The sequence below is a fragment of the Branchiostoma lanceolatum genome, chromosome 16 (assembly GCF_035083965.1).
Source record: "Branchiostoma lanceolatum isolate klBraLanc5 chromosome 16, klBraLanc5.hap2, whole genome shotgun sequence".
Taxonomy (NCBI): Eukaryota; Metazoa; Chordata; class Leptocardii; order Amphioxiformes; family Branchiostomatidae; genus Branchiostoma; species Branchiostoma lanceolatum.
In genome coordinates, this window is record NC_089737.1 from 4,030,773 (window position 1) to 4,044,645 (window position 13,873).

Sequence of the window (13,873 nt, forward strand, 5' to 3'; positions counted from 1 at the left end):
AGCGGAGGCAAAGCTAGGAGACTTGACAGCTGTCTCGTAGAGACATAGACACTGTACAAATTGTGTAGTGCTCTCTACCTTAAGGCGATATCACATCGGGACTATAGATTACAAGTAGCTTAAGATCCTTCTTTCATCAGTCCTACCTCGGACGCCTTCTCCTTTTTGTTATTTCAAGATTATAGGAGATGAAGAATAAGAATCCCCGGGAAGTTTTGATAACCTAGATTTGAGAAATAGACCGGCTAGTTCAAGGACCTTGAGTACCAAGAATCAGCACGCGTGAAAGTGGATGTACCGGCGGTTTCAAAGAATGTTTATTTTTGAACCAACACAGACGAGTGCAAAGGCTACGGTGGCCTGCAAGGCATGCTATGATCAGGCATTTGGTGTTTAACGTAGTAGATCTCACATGTTTTCAAAACATCAACTCAGTGGTCCTCTGTGTAACTGTAAATGCAGAAATGTTCGAGGTCGTTTTATGTTCGCGGTGGTTTTATGTTCGCGATGGTTGTATGTTCGCGGTTTCCGCGCCGACCGTTTTACCGCGAACTTAAAGCCACCGCAAACATTTTGTCCAATACTGTAGCAGTATGTAACTATAGCGCCTACGCTAACGTAAGACCACCGCGAACACTCTATTTGTGCATTAGCGCGAAATAAAAACCACGCCAACTTAAATGCATTTACAGTAACGTACTTTTTGCCGTTCGTTCGACACTTGCAGTGCCTAGTGGCACATGAAGCAGCGCGCATATTAGCTCTAAACGCAAAAGGCTACGGTGGCTTGGAAGGCAAGCTATGATCAGGCATTTGGTGTTTTACGCAGCAGATCTCACATGTTTTTAAAACAGCAACTCAGTGGTCCTCTGTGTTAACTCTTTGTCGTTCGTTCGACACTTGCAGTGCATATGGCAGCGCGCGTATTAGCTCTAGGGGAGGGAGTAGCTGAACAGACATCCATCAGATTATGTACAAAACAAGGAACAAAAACAGGCTTCAAAGTAAACACCTAACAGTATTTCAATGTCCAAAAACTTCCATCCACTGGACAGCTAAACATGTCTAGTTGCCGTTTTTGGAAAAATCAGGAATTCGACTCCTGTATTTTAACGCATTAGAGTGGTTTGAACGTAAACAAACCCTGATCTTACCCCCTGCAGCTGGGAATCACTGGTCTAGTAGGGGAAAACTCCTTCCCAAAAGATGTAATTCTATACCACAACAAAGGTCAAAGGTCAGAATTTCTTTCTGGATTTGAAAAGTAAACACATGTCTGCTCTCCCTGTCTGAAAACTGGCCAAAATTGACCAAAGATTTCACCAGGAAAAAAAAATAATAATAACAAAAAAAAAGGCATGCAAACCGGGCTTTGTGCGCATGTCCATTAACAGGTCCCTCTCCTCTAAACGCAAAAGGCTACGGTGGCCTGTAAGGCATGCTATGATCAGGCATTTGGTGTTTAACGTAGCAGATCTCACATGTTTTTAAAACATCAACCCAGTGGGCCTCTGTGTTAACTCTTTGTCGAACGTTCGACACTTGCAGTGCCTAGTGCAACATAGTTAGGGCAGCGCGCATATTAGCTCTAAACGCAAAAGGCTACGATGACTTGCAAGAAGTACTGCGTACCTAAACGTAACATCAGGTACAGGTACAGGCACTGGTACAGAGGTTTAGGTACAGGTCCGGACCTATACCTGTATCTGAACAATTCGATAAAATTAAATTGTGTTTTTCTGAACTTATTCAATGACAAAAATATAAACTGTTTTCAACTTGTCAGTAGATCTATCTTTGATATAAAAACATAACTAGGTTTCCTACCGCCAAACTCCCTTGGCCTTGCTATCAAAACTCCCGACCTGCCTGAATGATCTGTTGCATATTAGTTACGCTGTCCCAAGGTGTTACTTTGGTCACGTTTGGTGTTGTATGATGTCAGGAGATCAGTCACAAAATAAGCAAATTCTTGGTGTAAATTTGTTCCGGTACAGTATCGGTACTTCATGATCCAGTATTTTGGACCTGTACCTAATCAATTTTTACGGTACAGTACCGGTGCACAGTACCGGTAAGCAGCACTACTTGCAAGGCATGCTATGATCAGGCATTTGGTGTTTAACGTAGCAGATCTCACATGTTTTCAAAACATCAACTCAGTGGTCCTCTGTGCCAACTCCTTGTCGACATGTGTGATCTTAGCGCAAGTCCAAATCGGTAACAATATCTACCACGAGGAACAAAACATTTCTGTTTTCACGGGGTTGTTTTCTGGTATTTTAGACAAAACTTGTCGTTGTACAAGGCTGGTGGCGTTCGCAGTAATGATTGCTAAAAGCATTCCTATTGCATCTGGTTTGCAAGGAGTGTAGACGAAAGACTTTGTTGAAGTTAGAAACAAAGTATCGTGTAGCCTTTTATATGCTACAAACAAGGAAAGAGATGGAATGAGAACAAGAAGTAATGGTGTAACCCATGTGTATTCACTTGCCAAAAGTCTGTTAGTATGCATAGTTGAAGAAGACTTAACGAAAGTCACTGTACTTTGTGTCAATAAAGATTTTGTTAGTTTGTATTGCATACCCGGTATACCGCATGAAGGCGTAACACACCAGGTTTGTACTGAAGAGTACAAACTGCATATTTGGACAGATCTATATGATCCACACACACCGGGAAGGACCCCTACTCTTTTCGATAAGTGTGTTGGGTTCTTTAACGTGCTTGAGGTGTGGCTCTCCTCAAACACGGGACCCCCCATTTAACGTCCTATCCGAGGGTTAGTATGCATAGTTTTAGAAGACTTTACGAAAGCCGCTGTACTTTTGTCGTGTCAATAAAGATTGTTGTTTAAAAGATGGAGAGGCTGTGGGGATGAAGAGGAGAAATAAGGAAGAAAGGAATTTGATTGAAAAACACAAAGAAACGTCAGGACGAAGAATGTTCCATAGATCCTAGTTTTGTAACCCTTCGCTTACTAAATGTCTTCATACATCCAAACAAATAAATCAAATTAAATCAAAGGACAGTGGCGTTGAAAAGGCCACACTCTTGTGGAAAATTCGTACTATACAAGCGTATCGTCTTGGCACAGAGCGACACATCTAACTCTCATCTGGACGTCACAGCCAGCGGTCACTACGGACGATGGTACTCAGGCTAGCCCTGTATAGCTTTTGGCTAGTTGGTACGCCTGGCTCTATGTCTTCATACAGCCAAACAAATAAATCAAATTAAATCAAAGGACAGTGGCGTTGAAAAGGCCACAATGATGTGGGAAATTGTTACCACAAGCGTATAATCTTGGCACAGAGCGACACATCTAAATCTCATCTGGACGTCATAGCGAAGATCACACGTGTCTAAGTCATCACGGCCATGTTTAACCACACAACATCACAGCTCTACCTGCTGACAGCGCCTTGCGCGGGTCAGAGCACAACTCAAGTGTCAACAGTCCACTCTTGGCCGTCGCACGCTCAATTGTTAGCGATTAAAGCAACGTTGTAATATAGATGACAGCCAGCTGTAGTGTTGAGCAACTAGTAAACGGGTAGATTTAGCGAGAAACTATATGAGATCAAAGCGTTTGCGTAAGTTTATTTTCTGGACTGTTATTTGTTTGTTCATTAAGGTTCAGGTGAGATAACGTTATGCCTTATTATGTTTACCAAGAAGGCTATGTTTTGGGGGCTGTGTGTCTGTCCGTCCGTTTGTTTGTTTTGTTTTGTTTTGTGTGTGAACAACATAACTTGAGAATGTCTTGGTGGATTGTCTTGATATTTTATATGTGGGTAGGTCTTGATGAGACCTCGAAATGTTTCGATTTTCGGCCCCCTAGCAACTTTCTAAGGTACTGAAGCAGAGCGTCTGGTTTTGATATTTCGTGTTCTGGACAAGCTATGGTACTGATTTTTCAGTGGTAGGGAGTGTGGCTAGGTCTTGGTGAGACCTCAAAATATTTAGATTTTCGACCCCCTAACAGTTTTCTAAGGTTCTACAGCGGAACTTCTGGTTTTGATATTTCGTGTTTTGGACATGGTCCTGATTTTTGAGTGGAAGGGAGCTCTACTTTCATCTGCTGTGAGAAGTTATCCTGACGAGGTTAAACCACGGCGACTTGATCAGAAAGACGTCTGGGTTTGGGACCTCACACGGGGCACTACAGGAGTATGATGACGGAATAGTCGGAAACATGTGTTTGAGAGAAGTGGTGGATGGTTTCTTGGATGCGAGCGAATGCCTTTGACATCCAAAATGTATGTGTGATGATTTTAACAGCAGCTTTAGTCTCAAAAGGCCAGAGAGGGAAGAAAGAAAGAAATAAGCAAGTAGGAAACGTAAAAATGTTAGTAATGGATGGATGGATGAATAAATAAATGAATAAAGGAAGTAATGAATGAATGAAGGAAGGAACCAGTGTAGATATGAATTCATCGAATGGATGAGTTACTGAAAAGAGAAAGAAATTTGAAGGGAAGGCATGGAGAATAGATAGACTCTTATTTTCGCCCCCCCCCCTCTCTCTTCCAAGACCAACTACGCTTTCTGGTTTGTCTCCAGGACATTCGTCTCAAGTAAGATACTGAGCCATGCAGTTCTTAACACGCAATACATTCGGGGATTCATTGTACTTCTCCTCACAGCGCCTTTAAAACTAACTTCACATCATGTCTTCATGATGGATATCTTAACTATACTCCCTTAATGTGACCCTCGATTTACCACGATTAGTTTACGTTTGATGTCCGACACCAGGAAACTACAAATATAACACTGGCTTGTCCCAGACTTGCACTAAACAATGGGGGTCTTTCAGACCGTTCCAACTGGCCTTCAGCACCAAGTGTTGAGTAAACATTACTTTCTTGAGGGACAAACATCAGCTGGTATGTAAGACTTGATGGAACACTAAGATTGGGAATGGAGTCAGAGGTCACAGAGAGAGCAATGAATTATACTTCTCAGTAGTTTGAGGTTGTTAAACTACATTTGTATCACCCTATAGTACTTATTCAGCGATCTCCTTCTTTACCACCTCCATCTAAAATTGAGGTTTTTTATTGGTGTGTATGTCTGTCTGTCCGTCTGTGAATCTGTCTGTGTGTTTGTGTTTGCGGATATTCGTGGTAAATATAAACCTCTGGATGGACGGTACTGATATTTCGTATGTGCATTGGGGAGACGGAGGTCAAGGTCGATCTTGGGCCCAATATTGTGTGACCTTGGTGTTGCAGCAGAATGTCCTGTTTTTATATCTTTTGTCCTTGACATGCTATGGCCTTGATTTTTTGTGGGCAGATAGCTGTTGATGTGAGTAAAAAGTAGTGTAGGTTTGGGCCCACTCGGGAGCTTGGTTGTGCTTTGGAATCGCGCCAGACTCTGTCATCAGCGATCCAACAAGAGTTGTGTTGGACGATAACAAGAGTCAAACTGAAGCGTACGTCACTACGTTGGTGTCAGTGTTCTGTCACCTGAAATTGGCTGCATCGATGACCTTCCGCCATCTTGAATCTAGAGGTCAACATCGGTCATTTATCATAGGTAACAACATCGCCGTACTTGACCTGTACGTGTAATGGAATTTTGAATACTAGTCAAACCTGGCCAGCCAATCACCTCTAAAAGTCACAGTCCCGTCCATGTTTACATAGTTAACCCCGCCTTGTCCTGAGCAACCACCTGTCCTCAGCAACCATCTTTCCCAGTCACTTGAGTGGTTTCTGAATCCAGGTTTGACTGTACGTGCGAACAGGCTGACACTTTGTTGCGCCATACAGTTTTGTACAAACCTTTAATTTGGGCACCCTTGAAGGAGTAGAGTCACAAAAAGTGGGTCACAGACATAGACTAGAGTTAGGTATTTGTGCTACATATATTTCAGGTTTGCTATGTTAGTTTAGCGATTACGGGGTCTTTTTATAAATATGAATTGGTATTGAATTTTTCTTTTTATTTGAGTTGAATGTGTGATAGTGTGCCGAGTTGTTAAAAATAGAGAGAATGCTAGCGACCCAAAAAACACCCCTCCCAATAAAATGGCATGGCGGCCAGCACACATGCCGACGGATCCAACAAAGTTTTTGTTACGCAAACCTATAATCACAAAAGTAGGTCACAGACACAGACATGTCGTCATAGTTAAAGGAACATCCCAAACTTGGTCTCATCACAGGAAACCACGCGTCTCCTACGTGATTTCAATTGAAGTGAATCATTCATTGTGCCATTGTTACAATAAATACAGATTTAACTATTTCAAAGTGACCACAGGGTGTCGTGGTTGACTGGGCCAGATGTGTTTGATTAATTGATAAATATTTGTATTGACAGCACATGTAACATCATACATATAGATTTGAATCGATGATATAGTGGTTCAAGAGCAAAATATTGGTTACTGTAGTTTGTATTGAAATAGCGTGTAACATCGTATAAATAGCTCAAAATCAATTAGAAAATAGTGGTATTCAAGTCGTTGGTTACTTGAGCTTGAATCTAAAGGTCTCTTAACTTTCAGGGTGGGAAGTTTTTTGCTGTTGTTGTAATTCTAAAGAAAGTTGTGCCTACTCATTTTGAGTGTGATGTTAATTTGACATTTAGATGTACGTATCGTCAAAGCCTCAACTTACCGCTTGTGATCAGAACGAATTGAGTAACAGCTGACCTTAGTACGTGAGAGGTTAACGCAGAAGATGGGAAGAGGGCAAAAAGGGTCGGATCGCTTTAAACATGTTAAATGAACCGTCCATAGCGGCCTATCACGTTAGAGTGGCGTGGCGTGAAATTGCCTGATTGACTGAAACAGACATGTCGTCATATTGAGTGGGACAGACAATAGTCCCACATTCGGAAACCAGATGTATTCAGACATACGAGTGACGAATCGTCAATGATTATGTCATAGATGAACGCATACGATTAGAATGACCAGACAATAATTACCAAATTAATCATTGTCTCCTTCAAAAACCGTCAGATGTATTAAGTGTACACAATAGACAAATAGTTCCAAGTGATTTAACACATTGTACGCTCGAGGCATTGAGTCTTCAACTATGTGATTTATAGTGATTTATGTGATATTTCCTGAAATCATGGTTTTCACTTAATCAAGGACGATTGCAGAAATCAGACTTAAAATTTCTGAAGTAACTATCCGAGAGGGGTGACTGTGATTTAAGGTTGCTATAGTTCTCACTGAGAGGCGGACTCAATAGAAATACTTTAGCCCCCCTCCCCCTGTTTGACATTATAGTATTCACTAATATCAAACGTTTAGCCACCCTTCAATTTTCACCAGATTATACCTTCTGTTTTTTTAGCACCACGACCTCACATGCACAGCACAACCTTAAATCGACATAATTCTTAAACAGATTTATAGATATATCATATTTAGGTACCAAATTACCTGTTTGACACAGGAAAACTGGCTAGAAATCAAAATACTAACATTAAACGTGATATTTCCCTTTTAAAATTCAGCCATGCTCCAATTTTCACCAGATTGTAACTTCCGTTCTTTTAGCACCACGACTTCAAAGCATAACCTTAACTTATGGTCGATATAGTTCAAGAAGAGGTGGGATCTATAAATATACCTTATATCAATTAGGCACCCCCCCCCTTTTTTGACAAAGGAAAAGTATTTTCTAACGTTTAACGTGATATTTCCCTTTTAGCGTTTAGCCATGCTCCAATTTTCACCACATTGTAACCTCTGTTCTTTTGGCACCACGGCTTCTGAACACAATCTTAAGGTCGATGAAGTTCTCAAATAGATGAGCCCTTTATAGATATACGTTTGCCCCCCCCCCCCCATGTTTAACAAAGGAAAACTTATTTGTATATACCAACGTTTAACGTGATATTTTCCTTTTAGCGTTCAGCCAGTCTCCAATTTTCACCAGATTGTAACTTCTGTTCTTTTGGCACCACGGCTTCTGAACACAATCTTAAGGTCGATGAAGTTCTCAAATAGATGAGCTCTTTATAGATATACGTTTGCCCCCCCCCCCCATGTTTAACAAAGGAAAACTTATTTGTATATACCAACGTTTAACGTGATATTTTCCTTTTAGCGTTTAGCCAGTCTCCAATTTTCACCAGATTGTAACTTCTGTTCTTTTAGCACCACGACTTCAAAGCACAACCTTAACTTAAGGTCCATATAGTTCCAAAATATTATCCGATATCAATTAGGCCCCCTCCCCCCTTTTGGACAAAGGAAAACTTATTAGCATATACTAACGTTTAACGTGATATTTCCCTTTTAGCGTTTAGCCATGCTTAGATTTTCACCAGATTGTAACTTCTGTTCTTTTAGCACCACGACTTCAAAGCACAACCTTAAGATCGATGTAGCTCTCAAATAGATGAGCTCTTTATCGATATACGCCCCCCCCACATGTTTGACAAAGGGAAACGTATTAGTATATACTAACGTTTAAAGTGATATTTCCCTTTTAGCATTTAGCCATGCTCCAATTTTCACCAGATTGTAAATTCTGCTCGTTTGGCCCCACGACTTCAAAGCACAACCTTAAGGCCGATATAGTTCTCAAATCGTTGAGCTATAGATATACGTTAGCCCACCCCCCAAACATGTTTGACAAAGTAAAACTTATTAGTATATACTAACGTTTAACGTGATATTTCCCTTTAAGCGTTTAGCCATGCTTCGATTTTTACCAGATTGTAACTTCTGTTCTTTTAGCACCACGACTTCAAAGGACAACTATGAATATATCTTATGTTGATTAGCCTCCTCCCACATGTTTGACATAAGAAAACTGATCAGTATGCACTAACATTAAACGTGATATTTTAATTTTGTCTAGCTACTTTCCAACTTTCAGCAGATTGTAACTTCTGTTCTTTTAGCACCACTACTTCAAAGCACAACCTTAATGAAGTTGACATACACCACTAAAACCCCGAGAGTTTCAGCTGGGAACGGTGCGATGACAGGAGGTCCCCTACCGGGAGAAGCCACCGCCGCCATGTTCTGTATTAGGCTGCATCAAGTAATTTTTATGGATGACGTCCTTTGGAGACCCTAAATCTAATGCGAGAGCGCGAAAAAAAACAAGGGCCGAAAAAAAAAAAGATGCCTAGATTTGAAATATGATAGTCGACGACACATGCTAGGACACAAATTGAATGAGAGAACACAGTGTAACAACTAACAATTCTTTTATTCATCATGAAAACAGCAATAATTTGAATAAATCAGTTGAAGTTGAACAGCAGTTGTTGTCCTGTCCTGTTTCTTTCCATATCCCATTGATTTTGCAGGCCTGCAGAAACATATTATCAAAAAGGAACTCTTTGGTCATAGTTACAGGAAGCGGAATTTCTTGTGTTTTTTTTCTGGGAACAGACCAAAATCAATGCGCGCGCGGACGTCATCCATAAGAATTACTTGAAGTAGCCTTAGGGAAACACGGCTTTCTCATCACTGTAACGCGCCCTTGTTGTCTCCATCAAGTTCACCCCTGCTAACGCACTTGGCCTTGCTGGCATGACGTTGTCTGTGCAGTATTAGATCACCATCACCTAATCCGGCGGCACCAATTGTGAAGTGTCTATCATTTCTGGTCGGGTGTGACGGCAAACATGTGAGAGGACAAAGGTTTGTTACTTGTAAGCTTGAGTTGTGGTGACCCCGAACAAGTTCACGTGTAACAGAGAGAAGTAAGCCAGCAGGGATGCCGCTTCAGACAGTGAACTGTCAAGGGTGCTAAAACTCTGTAAATTTGTTTAAGTGTAAATCTTGGCAGGCTTGAGAGGGAGAGGTTTGTGTTTGGATATAGGAGGTAGGAGTGTCAATGGGAACAAAAGATACTCGTGGAAATGGATAATGAATTGGCATTTTAGTAAGATAAGAAAGGAAGAAGGGAGGAAAGAAGGAAGAAAGATAACAGAAAAGAAGGAATGGCGATTAGAAAGAAAGAAGGAAGGAAGGAAGAACAGGAGGAAAGAGAAGGAAGGAAAAAGAATAATAGAAGGAAGAAAAGAAGGAAGAAAGAAAAAACAAGAAAGAAAAGAATGAAGACAGGGATGAATGTAGAAACTCGGGGACGAAGGCAGAAGGAAGGGAGGAAACGGAAAACGAACCACAGAAGAGATAGTAAGACAGAACGAAGGCAGGGAAAAGAAAGAAAACAGACATGAAGGAAGGAAGGAAGGAAGGAAGGAAGGAAGGAAGGAAGGAAGGAAGGAAGGAAGGAAGGAAGGAAGGAAGGAAGGAAGGAAGGAAGGAAGGAAGGAAGGAAGGAAGGAAGGAAGGAAGGAAGGAAGGAAGGAAGGAAGGAAAAAACACAGATGAGAAGAAAGTAAGACAGACCGAAGGCAAGAAAAAAGAAAAAAAGAAAAAAAGAACGTATGAAAGGTAGAGAAATTGAAGGAAGGAAAGAAGGAAAGGAAAAAGGATCGGTAAAGACAACTCATGACTGGATAAGATAGAAGGGAGGAGGGGACAAACGTAACAAGGGAAAAGATGAACTCAACGGAACAAAGTGCAAATATGGGTCAGAGGCATGGATTGATTAAACGTGAGAAAAACGACGTGATTACCCCAAAACGCCAGGTCCCATTATACTGAAGTCCATTACTTTTCTCGGTTTGGATAGCGTAATAGTTTTCATGTGTCCTCTGGGATTGATGCCAGGTATACACGCATCACTGTATGGCGTTAAGGTAACATGTGTCAGTCATTAAACCGTGAGATAGCAAAATCATTTCCATGTTTTCTAACTTGGACCCCGGACAGGGAACGGAAATTAGACAATTTGTTTGTTGGTGGAAACGCTGTGGTTTTCCCAATCTTTGACGCAGTATAGTCCAATATGGCGTCGCGGTGGCACAGTGTAGGCCCCAGAACCCAGAGGTACTGAGTTCGAATCTGGGGTTCCCTGATGTGTCCCGTTGACGTTGTGCCTTTGGGAAAGGCACTTTACACGACTTTCCTCACTTCACTCAGGGGAAGATGAGTACCTAGCTTCGGTAAGGGGCGTCCCTCGGATAGGACGTTAAATGGAGGTCCCGTGTTTGTGGAGAGCCACAACTAAAGCACGTTAAAGAACCCAACACACTTATCGAAAAGAGTAGGGGGTCCTTCCCGGTGTGTGTGGATCATATAAATCTGTCCGGATATGCAGCTTGTACTGCACTGTTCAGTACAACCCTAGTGTGTTACGTCTTGAGGTGGTTTACCGGGTATGCAATACAAACAAACAAAAAATAGATACATATACATACTCAACCTTGATATCAATATTAACACCGGTACCCACACAGTGCCAACAATAATCATTAGTGTAGACACTTCGATTATACCGTAATTTGTTGACCTTCAACTTCTAAGAATCTCATAACATTGACTTAAAGAAAGCACTACAGGTGGTAAAAGCGAAGGGCTTTGATTGACAAGAAAGTCCACGAGATTCAACCACCATAACATTACAAAGACGGGGGAGGAAGAGTCTGTGAAACCTTAGCTGTGTCCTGATATCGTATACATTACGTGATGATGGACAGCTACTAGTAATTAGGCACGGTTGAATAAAGAAACGCGATTGAGAACTGTCAATGCAGAAATGTTCGCGGTGGTCTTATGTTCGCGGTTTTTGCGGTGAACTCTTTACCGCGAACTTAAAACCACCGCGAAAAAGCCGTTCCATGGTGTGACTATAGCGCTACTATAATTTGTTTCAAACGCGAACTGAAAATCACCTCGAACACTCCATTTTCTCCCTACCACGAAATCAAATCCGACTACTGTAAATGCAGAAATGTTCGCGGTGGATTTATGTTCGCGGTTTTCGTGGTGTAATCCACAGCGCGAAAATTTTTGCCCACCTATGACTGTGGCGCTACTTTTGTACAAAAGCAAATTTAAAACCACGACGAACGCTCAATTTTCTCCTACCGCGAAATAAAAACAACGCGAACTTAAAGGCATTTACGGTATTATTTCTGCATTGACAGTATTTGCTGTGGTAACTTAGTTCATTATCAGCTTACGATGAAGGACATCCTACAGCACTTGGTTTCGGTTCATAGAAGTATCATCCGAACATTTCGATCATTCTGTCGCCGCCATTTTGTTTTTTGACCTTTGGTATTTGGTCTGTCATGAATGATTTTGTGGGGGATGTTGACTTCAGGCTATTCGAGTGAAAGGTTGTAACAGACCACATTCAATCGTATACAACCTCATGCTATATGTTTTCAAATAAATGAAGGTCAAATTTGGGTGTCCTTTTTATCGCCTACACACGATAGTCAAGTTGAAGGTCATGAGTGTGTCGAGGTCGACTGATTCGAAGACGGGGGAGGGTGACATAACGATTCTTTGGGTCTACGTGGCAATTTGACATTTAGCATAAATCACAAACTTGCAGACGCATTTCACTATGATGAAGACATTTTTAGATGGAGGTTTAGGTTTAACAATGTCGTCAATTTCTCACATCTAATCTAGACCATATAATGGTTTCAGCTTGAAGTAACAGCTGGCAAAACTGAGAAACAATACAGCTATAGAAAGTATGAAAAACAATATCCCTGAGATAGAGTGGAATCCCGAGTAAATCGGTCAATTTCATGGTAGTCGTAAAATGAGTCGCCAAGGTCAAGCAAGGTCAAGTCAACCTGGCCTTATTAGCACGCACCCCATGGCGGCCATCTTGGATCAGTTATGGAGATTGTCCTTTTTGTGTGTATCAAGTTAGTTTATATGTTTTCATTGGTAATGACCGAGCACAGCTGGACTAAGCTAACCTCACGTATTACACCTCGGTGACCTTGGAAATCTAGGAACCCTAAACAGCCCCTAATTAAGAGATTAAAGTGTGAAATAGCCACGCAAACACTAAAGGCACGTGTGCCAAGTTCACAGAGAGCAAAACATTACATGTAAACTTTACAATTGTGGGAAATACTAGGCTCTACCAGCCTCCGCGGGTCGCTGGGAAATAGTAGAAATTGACCAAATAGAGTCAAATGTCTGAAGAGAGTCGGCTACAGAGAGAGGGTCAAATATGCGAATGAAACCATCTATGGCCAAAGTCCCCCGGCTAATGTTCTCCCTATAGCCGGCGCGGTTAGTCTGGTAGAGACTTGGGAAATACATCGTGTGATTTTATCTATCAAAGAATCTTTCATCTTCAGAATGAACCATACGTAAGTACGTATCCTTTACATATCAAACGTCAAATGTCCATAATCTAACCCAATTGAAGACTTTTTCTTCGATATCTATTATCAACTGATAGAAATACCAATATTATAATGTACTGATACGTATATTTCTTTCCCCTCTATGCATTGACCATCTCGCTAAGTGTTCTCTAGTTTCATTCCATGTATCAGTTACATAGTACATATTTGAACCTTATACACATTACACAGATTGTTACTGTTCAAACAACTATCCCTTTCAAACTGGGAAAACGCTTGACTTTCTATTCCCGGTTGATGAAAACGTCCCCCTTGCGGAGTGATATGTCCCCCACAGAGCAGTAAAAAGAGTCCCGCTGCGGCAATCTGGGACCTGTTCACAAACCGATTTGTCTTGTCGCAGTGCCAAGATTCCTGCACTCACTCTCAAAATAAGGCACTTAGCTACAGATTTGTCGAGGGTAGAACTAGGGGTAAGGCGAGACAAGCCAGGGACTTTAAGTTCAACACTTTCCTTCTGTTGCTACTCGTATGAAACAGCTTTCGATTCTAAGGAAAATAAAGCACTGGTAACGTACAATATACATTTGTTTTTAGTACACCTACACATTCGTTCACGTTGGCTTGTTTGTTTTGAGGGCATTTTATGGTCCTCCTTTCTGTATAAGGCGAGAATAAGTGA

General features: G+C 41.4%; 1 protein-coding gene across 2 annotated transcripts in view; it reads right to left on the minus strand.

Annotated features, from left to right (window-relative positions):
* The window catches only part of LOC136422025 (matrix metalloproteinase-20-like), a 52,185-nt gene that overhangs the window by 19,896 nt on the left and 18,416 nt on the right, over positions 1 to 13,873 (minus strand). The gene's annotated exons all lie outside the window — the stretch shown is intronic.